Below are 9,984 nucleotides of genomic sequence, written 5' to 3'. Positions count from 1 at the left end.
ATATATATATACATACATACATACATATTGTATGACTATCTTCAATCGGTGGAAATTAAATTTCTTTTCTGGTTACTGTCATTATAACATCAAGAAGGCCTCGAACAAGGATGATCTACAGAAGAAAATAGTACATGTGATTTTTGATGTAAGTTGAAGTGAGAATGAGTTGGTATCAGGACACCAGGCAGAATAAGTACAAAAATTTAATTAAAAGTAGAAAAGATTTTAATCCATGGTATGGATATGAAAAACATGTCATACAGCAAAAAAGAAAAATAAAACAGCAGGAGCCACTAGGTAATGGGGAAGGTATTTTGTCTGTTTTCTTCGACTTTCTTAAGCAAAGCCCTTATCTTTTAATGAATCCATCTATTACCATAAAAAACATTCTACTTCCAAACATGACATTCTGGAAGTGTCATTCCATGAATGTCACTTTAGCATAACTAGAATAATGTGAGTAACATACATGTATTTTAATTCTTTTCTATCTAAAAGAAATTGCTTGATTTTCTTAACAACTTGTCTATTTGACATTTTGGTTGAACTAAGAAGAAGGGCTTAACGCTCTGTGTTGCCACTGAAGGATACAGAGAATTGATTTCTTCTTATTTCTGCGGAAGTTCACTAGGCAAGCTACTTGTGTCAAGTCATTATGATAACATTCAGCAGAAGTAATGCATTAATGTTGGTTGATACTGCCAACAAATTATAGTATGTGATACAAAACAATTTCTGCTCCATTATTTTCAGTTTGCCTTTTCATAAAGGTAAAATATGCAGAGAAAATAAATATTTGCCTAACACTGTTAGCATTCAGATTGATCCATGAATTTTTGCTGTGGGATCCAGACAAATGACATAGCCTATTAGAAAGATTTTTGTTTGGGCTACATGAAGTCCTAGGTGTGGCACTGTAGCACTGGACTGCTAACTGCAAGATCCACAGTTCAAACCCAGCAGCTACTCCTCAGAAACTGTATGCAGGATCGCTATGAGACAGAACAGTCCTAATGGCATGTAGCAACAAGAACATGTAAACCACATGTACAGCACAGCAGACAAAATGATCTATGAACTTACTTCTGTAACAGGTGCAATTTTCCTAGTATTACAATAGTTGAAGAAAGGTAATAAGAACTCCCAAGACCTAAAGTTCCAAGGTAACATCTCAACGGCTTGCAGTAAAGGGACTAAGTTACAAGGTCAAAGAATCCCCCTTTAAAGAGAAGGGTGTTAATCAAAATGCAAATTTTTACTCTATGTCAAAATGTTTTAAGTCAAAATGGGCCATTGTTTAGACTGTGTGTTTTTATGTACTCCAATGGGTCGTTAAACCTCTGCCACTTCTATAGAGATGTAATCCTGATGAATATTCAACACTATAAGCATGCATGTAGTCTTTTTTTTTTTAAATAACCATTCTAGTAAGCTAAAATCATAATGCAATATTGTTAGCACTATGTATGTACGAAGTGTTGCATATGTGAATAATTGTTTTTTTAAAACAGCACAATATTCATAACTGTTTTTCATTAGTAAACTAAATAATTTTATTAAAATCACTACTGAGCATTGATTAACCTTGATGGAGAATATTACAAACACACTAAAATTAATTTCCATTGGTCATATTATTAGTTTTGGTAGGGATAAATAAAACAGTGTCTAAGATTTGTTTGGCATTGGAAAATGCCAAGCATTAGGTAAGCATTATACAGTAACGGTACTGTCAGAACTCAACATTTTGTGAACATTATTATGTGAACATGTGACTGATATGACTTTCTCTCAGTACTTAAGGTTTTTCTACTTGCTCTGCTGGCTCCCAGTTACAAGGAAAGCACTCGTCTGACCCTTCAGTCACTAGTTCTTAACAATCCTCACTGCTGAGAGAGAATACAGCCATAACCAGGCAAGTTGTGCACTTCTTTATGTTTCTCCCCATCTTCCATCAACCATCCACATGTCACAATGTCTGAAGCAAACATGAGATTTTCCTAGTGTGAAGTCTCTCTTCTTCTTGATTAATTGGACTCTGTTCTTCCTTCTCCATCATCTAAACTCTGGTTAGGAAGTAAAACAAATAGTGCCCAAATAATGTTCACAGTGATCATCTCCCCACTGCTTTTCCAACAAGAGGAAACCCCAAGAGCATTGGTACTACATGACCTCTATCAGCTCAAATAATAGCTATCAAGCCATGGGATAATACAATGTTATGTAATATCCACAAATTATATTCAGAAAATCTGCTGTAAAAAGACCTCTTTAAAGTGTTAAAGAGCAAGATATCAGTCTGAGGACCAAGGTGTGTGTGACCCAATCCACGGTATTTTCAACTACCTCATATGTATGTGAAAGTTAAACAATGAATAAGGAAGATCATAGAGGAATCAATATATTTTAATGATGGTGTTGGAGAAGAATATGAAAAGTAACATGGACTGCCAGAAAAACTAACAAATCTATCTTGGAAGAAATGCAACCAGAATGCTTATTAGAAGCAAGAGTGGTAGGACTTTGTCTCTTATACTTTGAACATCTTATCAGGAGGGACCAGTCCAAACATCAAGTTTGGTAGCATGGAGAATCAGTGAAAAAGAGGAAGACCCCTAATAGCATGGATTGACAGAGTGGCAGTAGCAATAGACTCAAACATATCAACACTTGTGAAAATGCCACAGGACCAGCAAGAGCTTCATTCTGTTGTGCATAGGGTAGCAACGAGTCCGAACCGACTCTACTGCCCCTAATAATAATAAATATAATAACCACAGATGTGCTTACCAATAGCTAGGTGCCATTTTAAGTGCCGTATATTATTCAAATCACAATTCTAATTATCTCCACTTTGCAGATGAGAACATCAGACAGACAGCAGCTACAAAGTTTTACAAGTCATTAAAGCTAAAAAGTGGTAGACTCAGGAGAAGAATGAATGCACTCGCATGCACTTTCCATCCTACAACACAACCAACTCTGGCCTGAATCTATACTCGGAAGAGATAAAAAGCAGACAGCAATGGTAATTTTAAAACTTCTTACCACCCCCATCCTCTTATTCTGTTTTTGAGTTGAGCAGTCATAGGGAAAGATCAGGATCACTACATTAAAACTTCATCCTTTAAGTCAAAATAGGTATGAATGAATTTATCCCTGTCCTCGCACAACCTGTGGCAGACCTAAGTCCCACCACAGTGTTCTAAGGGTGGGAAGTGCACCTACAGGGAGGGAAAGCAGAAAGGGTGAGCTAGGGGATCTTTACTCTAGTTAAGCCTTTCCAGACTTTGCCAGTCTCATTCTACCCTTGCAGGTTCATCACCGCTATCCAGGTGTGACTGACTGAATCATTTCAGGTTGTTCAGGGAACTGAGAAGTGGTGGTGGTGGTTATGTGCCGTGGAGTCGCTTCCGACTCGTAGTGACCCTGTGTAGGGTTTCCGAGGCTGTAAAGCTTTACATGAGCAGAAAGTCTCATCTTTCTCCTGTGGAACCGCTGGTAGTTTTGAACTGCTAACCTTGAGATTAGCAGCCCGATTCATAAGCCCTATGCTACCACAGCTCCTTGAACTGAGAAGAGCAGGGAGTATTTTTTTTCCATCTTTTTATTCTTTTAATTAGCAGAAAAATTCAAGCTGTGTGGTAGATCATCAACCACCTGTTGGTAAAAGGTAAGAATTGCATGAGACTTTTTACACCGTGTCTGGTCTGAGCCATGTTGGACGATTCTGGAGGGCAGCTGATCTTCAGCTTGTAAACCCCACTCCGGCTTCTGTGGAAGCCTGAGCCCGCTAGGCAGCTTTGGACCTTTGTTTCACAACCATGTCCACCAAATGTTAATTCACCAGCTGCCCAGCTTAACAGATTCAACAACAAGGGGAAAGACAGTACAGAAATGAGGTGGTGCTGTAGAAAAGTTAATGTGAAGCTGAGGAAAGCTAAGAAGGATGGCCAGATGCTGAAAAGGAGAAATGTAAGCTCTTTTCCTGATGATGCTACTTCACCACTGCAGGAAAACCGCAACAACCAGGATACTGTAAATTGGTCTGCTGATGACATTCTCAAAGGCATAAATAGCAACAATTTGGAAAGCCAGCTCCAAACTAGTCAAGCTGCTAGGAAATTGCTTTCCAGGGAAAAACAGCCCCCCATAGACAACACAATCCGGGCTGGCTTGATTCCAAAATTCGTACCCTTCTTGGGCAGAACTGATTGTAGTCCCATTCAGTTTGAATCTGCTTGTTCACTCACTAACATTGCTTCTGAGACATCAGAACAGACCAAGGCTGTGGTAGACGGAGATGCTATCCCAGCATTCATTTCTCTGTTGGCATCTCCTCATGCTCACATCAGTGAACAAGCTGTATGGGCTCTAGGAAACATTGCAGGTGATGGTTCACCTTTCTGAGACTTGGTTATCATGTATGGTGCAGATGACCCTCTGTTAGCTCTCCTTGCAGTTCCTGATGTGTCATCTTTAGCACATGGATACTTGCAGAATCTTACATGGACACTTTCAAATCTTTGTCGAAACTAGAATCCTGAACCCCTGTTAGATAGTGTTGAACAGATTCTCCTTACTTTAGTTAGTCTCCTGCATCACAATGATCCAGAAGTATTGGCAGATATGTGCTGGGCTATTTCCTATCTTACTGATGGTCCAAATGAATGGATTGAGATGGTTGTGAAAACAGAAGTTTTGCTCCAACTTGTGAATCTTCTAGGAGCTACTGAACTGCCAATTGTGACTCCCGTGCTAAGAGCCATTGGGAATATTGTCACTGGGACAGATGACCAGACTTAGGTTGTAATAGATGCAGGAGCACTTGCTATATTTCCCAGCCTGCTAACAAATCCCAAAACTAATATTCAGAAGGATGCTACATGGACTAGATCAAATATTATAGCAGGTCGTCAGGACCATATACAACAAGTAGTGAATTATGGATTAGTCCCGTTCCTTGTTGACATTCTAAGGTAGACTCAAGACTCATAAAGAAGCTATGTGGGTTGTGACCAACTATACAAGTGGTAGAACAGTTGAACAGATTGTATGCCTCGTCCACTGTGATATAATAGAACCCTTGATGAACCTTTTAACTACAAAGGATACAAAAATTATTCTTATTATTCTGGGTGCCATTTCAAATATCTTCCAAGCTGCTGACAAAATAAGTGAAATTGAGAAACTTAGTATAATGATTGAAGAATGTGGAGGCTTGGACAAAATTGAAGCTCTGCAAAATCATGAAAATGAGTCTGTGTACAAGGTTTCATTGAGTCTGATTGAGAAGTACTTCTCTGTAGATATCAGAATGTTGTGCCAGAAACCACCTCTGAAGGGTATGCCATCCAGATTCCAGATGGTACTCCTGGGACCTTTAACTTTTAAGATTGTACAGCTGAGTCATAAAGTTGTTCATTGTGTACTTTGTTTGGTATATGTTTGTCTTAACTGTTTCTCTACTAAGAATTCTTTATAAATGCGATTTGTTATATAGCACTTTTTACAACGAAAATATACTTGAACAGTTCCAAACTGTACATACTGTATGAAGCCTCTCCTATCATTAGGATTATTTCTGTGTGGAATTTCATATCTTACTGTGTCCAGTAAATAAAGATTAAATTCCACCCTTAAAAATATATATATATTGCATGAGAATTTAAAACACTCTAAGGGAATCTGGCCTCTATTGTAAATCTCAGAGGATGCAAAGAACAAACAATGAAGATGTGATAGTCAAAGTTTTGTGTCAACTTCACTGGGCCAGGATTCTCAGTGGTTCATCAGTTAAGATCTAGTTGTCCTCCATGATAAGATCTAATAAAATGTAAGCAACCTTATGATATGGTCTTCTATGAACAACCAGTCAATTGAAAGCATGTTTCCTTGAGGCTATGGCTGTTTCAAATATATTGGATACCTGTTTGTTCTCTGTTGGGTCCAGATCTTACATCTAACTCATCCTCCAACCTCTGGTTCTTTGGGCTTGAGCCAGTGTCCTGCCAATCCTGGGAGCCCATTGCTGCAACAACTACATCAATCAATTCATCTCATTGACGGTCTTCCTCTTTTTCACTAACCTTCTATTTACCCAAGAATGATGTCCTTTTCTAGGGACTGGTACTTCCTGAAAACATGCCCAAAGAAGGTAGAGTTCCCACTGAATAGTTTTCATCTTGTCTAGATGGGTCTGATGAAAAGAGATGGGTATAACATTCTTATTATTCAATAGTGAGAAATTGCTATCATGACTATTTGCAACTGTTACAACTGTAAAGGTAGAAGTTTTGTAATAAAAATGAGGGTACTGTAGTTAATCTTACAGTAAAGAAACAGAGGACCCTAGGACCATCAAGAGAGAAGAGCACAAGCAGAGTGTGGGACCCTATATAGAGAAACAGCAACACCAGAGATGGAGGCAGAAATGAGGACATTGAAAAAGAGAGTAGCTGAGGACTCTGGACTCATTGAAAGAGAGGGACTGGGTGCTGGTGGCCAGGAGGCAGGCTTTCAGAAGTGCCCTTTGGTTGTTTAAATTATTATATATTCCTGAGTGTTTCTGTGTACATTACCCCCAACACCCTGCCAAAAACAAAAACAAAAATAAAAACAGTGAGGGAATAGAAGCAAATACTATTGAATGATGATGCATGGAGGAGATTGTAATCACTGCAATGAAATGATGGTGTGAAGTCAATGTTCTTACATGTAAACTATCATTCAGTTCACAATAAAAACTTTTTAAAAAACCATGCTCAAAGTATGTAATATGAAGTCTCACTATCCTCACTTCCAATGATCATTCTTGTTGCATTTCTTCCAAGATAGATTTATTCTTTCTTCTGGCAGTTCAAGGTATATTCAGTATTCTTCCATAACACAATATTTCAAATGCATGAGTTTTTCTTTGGTCTTACTCTTTCATTATCCAGAATGAATATCAAAAGAAACTCTGAAACTTGTTCCTGAAGGTAAACTAGCTAAAGTGACAAGAAGAAGTGATTAAGTAAAAGAAATGAAGAGAGGATTTCAAAGGATGGTTGAGAAGACAGAGTAAAGTATTATAATGAAACATGTAAAGACCTGGAGTTAGAAACCCAAAAGGGAAGAACATGTTTGGCATTTCTCAAGCTGAAACAACTGAAGAAAAATTGAAGCCTTGGGCTGCAAAATTAAAGGATTCAATGGGCAAACTATTGAATGATGCAGGAAGCATCAAAAGAAGATGAAGCCTTGCTGTACACCCTCCAAAAAACAATGCTTGATGTTCAACCATTTCAAGACAGACGATGTGATCAAGAACCAATAGTTTGAAGGAAGAAGTTCATGGTGCACTGGAATCATTAGGACAAAAAAAGCCCAAGAAACCCAAGGATTCAGGAGTTGGTGGAATAACAATTTAGAGGTTTCAACAGATGCAACACTGGAAGCACTCACTCATCTATGCCAAGAAATTTAAAAGACAGCTTCCTGGCCAACCAAGTGAAAGGGATCAGATTTGTGTACATTCCAAAGAATGACAATTCGACAGAATGCAGAGTGCATTCCAAAGAAATGACAATTCAAACAATGTCAATAATATCACACACATACAACTTGACTAATGATAATATTTAAATGGTTATAGCAGTTTCAAAAGAAACTGTCAGAAATTCAAGGTGGATTAAGAAAAGGACATGGAATGAGGAATGTCATTGCCATCTAAAATGGATCTTTGCTGAAAGCAGAGATTACCAGAAAGATGTTTGCTTATGTTTTATCAACTATGCAAAGGCATTCAAAAGTGTGGACAATAGCAAATTAGGGATAACATCACAAAAAATAGGAATTCCAGAACCGTTAATTGTGCTCATGCAAACCTGTATATAGACCAAGAGGCAGTCACTGGGACAGCACAAGGGGATACTGCATGGTTTAAAATCAGAAAAAACTGTGCATTAGGATTGTATCATTTCAATATACTTATTCAATGTGTGGGGCCTTGGTGTAGCACTGAGAGTTAATGCACTCAGCTGCAAAGTCGCTTTGAACCACAAGGTCAGTGAAGGCTGGTCAAGCTCACCAGCCACTCCTCAGAAACCCTATTCAGGGGTCACTATGGGTCAGAACTGACTTGATGGCACTTAACAATAACAATTCAATCTGTATGCTGAGCAAAAAAAATCTAAGAAGCTGGACTTTGTGAAGAAAGCAGCAATGAAAAACTCAATAGTGACCCTGTATAGGGTTTCCAAGAAGCAGCTGGTGAGTCTGACCTGCCGACTTCGCAGTTGAAACTTAACTTGAGGTCGAGTGCTTATCCTAGGGGGCCACACCACAACTCAGGTCTTCTGCATAATACCTCTTTAAATTATTAAAAAGCAAATATGTCAGTTTGAGGACTACGGTGAACCTGACCCAAGTCATTGTATTTTCAACTGTCACCCATAAACAAGGTGGTTAAAATTAGTTTGAAGAAAGAAACATGTTGTGCAAACTTAAATATTGGAAAAGCCAGGAGCAGACCTGTCTTTTTTTCTAATGAGATTCAGAATGGGTAGGCCATGGTGAAGTTGCTTTAACAAACAAAAAGCATGGGCTAACTAATTTAACTCTTAACTAGTTTAGCTGATCAATTAATTCATTTAATACATTTTCTAAAAACAAAGTGGAAATGTATGCTTTTAGAAAATGTTTCCTTGATGGTCAAATGAGAGGGCAGCATGATATGAAAAACAAGGCACAACAAAAAACAAACTTTATTACTTTTCCTCACACTGTGAGTCATTATTAAACTGTCACAGAAGTTGTTGTTTTCCGTTGTTTTATCTTGTTTTAAATATTTACTAGATTTGGTTTCCTGGTGACAATTTGAATTGTGACCAAAAGCCATCATTGGCCTCCATCTGGTCATATGGCTATGTGTGCCTAACTAAAATATAATTTATGTGCCGTGGAGTTGGTTCTGACTCATAGCGACCCTGTACAGGGTTTCCGAGGCTGTAACTCTTTACGGGAACAGAACGCCTCATTTTTCTCCAGCGGAACAGCTGGCAGTTTCGAACTGCTGACCTTGGGAGACCCTACCCACCATTATAATAGTGCAAGCCCTTGCTAATCACAGCCTTTGGGGGGTGGGCAACCCCCAAACAGGGAACACAGCAATGGAGCTAATCTGAGCAATCTGGAGCTTCCAAGTTAGAAGTGGCACAGATTGACTGTGGGTATTCCTGGGTCACACCTGGGAGGGGGCAAAGGCAGACAGTGATTCTGTAAAAGAGAACTGTTGAGTCTTGCTGAAGCCTGAGATGGATTAACACTAGGACCAGAAAGAACTACAAGGGCAGCCAGAAGAGGGGAATACTTCCGACAGACAAGAGTACAAAGGGAAATGGCTAGCTTCCTGCCTACTGTGGAACACCATATGAGAGCATATGTAAAAAGCATCCATGAGGGAAAGAAACAGCCCCTTCCCCTCATCTCAGGAAAATGAAGCCCCACTACTTATGTCAAAGTCTGAGACCAGCTAAACTCCCACCTACCTGTACAAAACATAGTATACCCCCACTATAATCAAAACAGCTGGGTACTGATTCTATAGACATATAGACCAGTGGAACAGAATGGAGAACTAAGAATGAAACACAGTCATCTATGGACCACTGATGCTTGACAAGGGGTCAAAGTCCATTAGCGGTTACAAAACAGGCATGGTGCTGGCAAAACTGGATATCCACCTGTAGAAAAATGGAACAAGACCCATGCCTCATACCATACATAAAAACTAACTAAAAATAAATCAAAGACCTAAATATTAATCCTAAAACCATAAAATTCTTGAGAGAAAATGATGGAACCTAATCTTTTATAAAAGTAGGATAACAAATGCACAAGGAAAAGAAGACAAAGTAGAAATTGTTGTTGTTAAGTGCCGTCAAGTTGATTCTGACCCATAGTGACCCTGTATAGGGTTTCCAAGGAGCAGCTGGTGAG

At 38.8% G+C, this 9,984-nt stretch overlaps 1 protein-coding gene and 1 pseudogene across 1 annotated transcript in view; one reads left to right on the top strand and one right to left on the bottom strand.

The window, feature by feature from the left end:
- TRHDE (thyrotropin-releasing hormone degrading enzyme) overlaps positions 1-9,984 on the bottom strand; it is a 798,400-nt gene that overhangs the window by 774,659 nt on the left and 13,757 nt on the right. The gene's annotated exons all lie outside the window — the stretch shown is intronic.
- LOC102842790 lies at positions 32-5,397 on the top strand (annotated as a pseudogene).

Source organism: Chrysochloris asiatica, unplaced genomic scaffold (genome assembly GCF_000296735.1).
Source record: "Chrysochloris asiatica unplaced genomic scaffold, ChrAsi1.0 scaffold00170, whole genome shotgun sequence".
In the NCBI taxonomy this organism is placed as follows: domain Eukaryota; kingdom Metazoa; phylum Chordata; class Mammalia; order Afrosoricida; family Chrysochloridae; genus Chrysochloris; species Chrysochloris asiatica.
The sequence above is the reverse complement of the archived record's forward strand: the minus strand, read 5'-3'. Positions and strand labels throughout refer to the sequence as shown.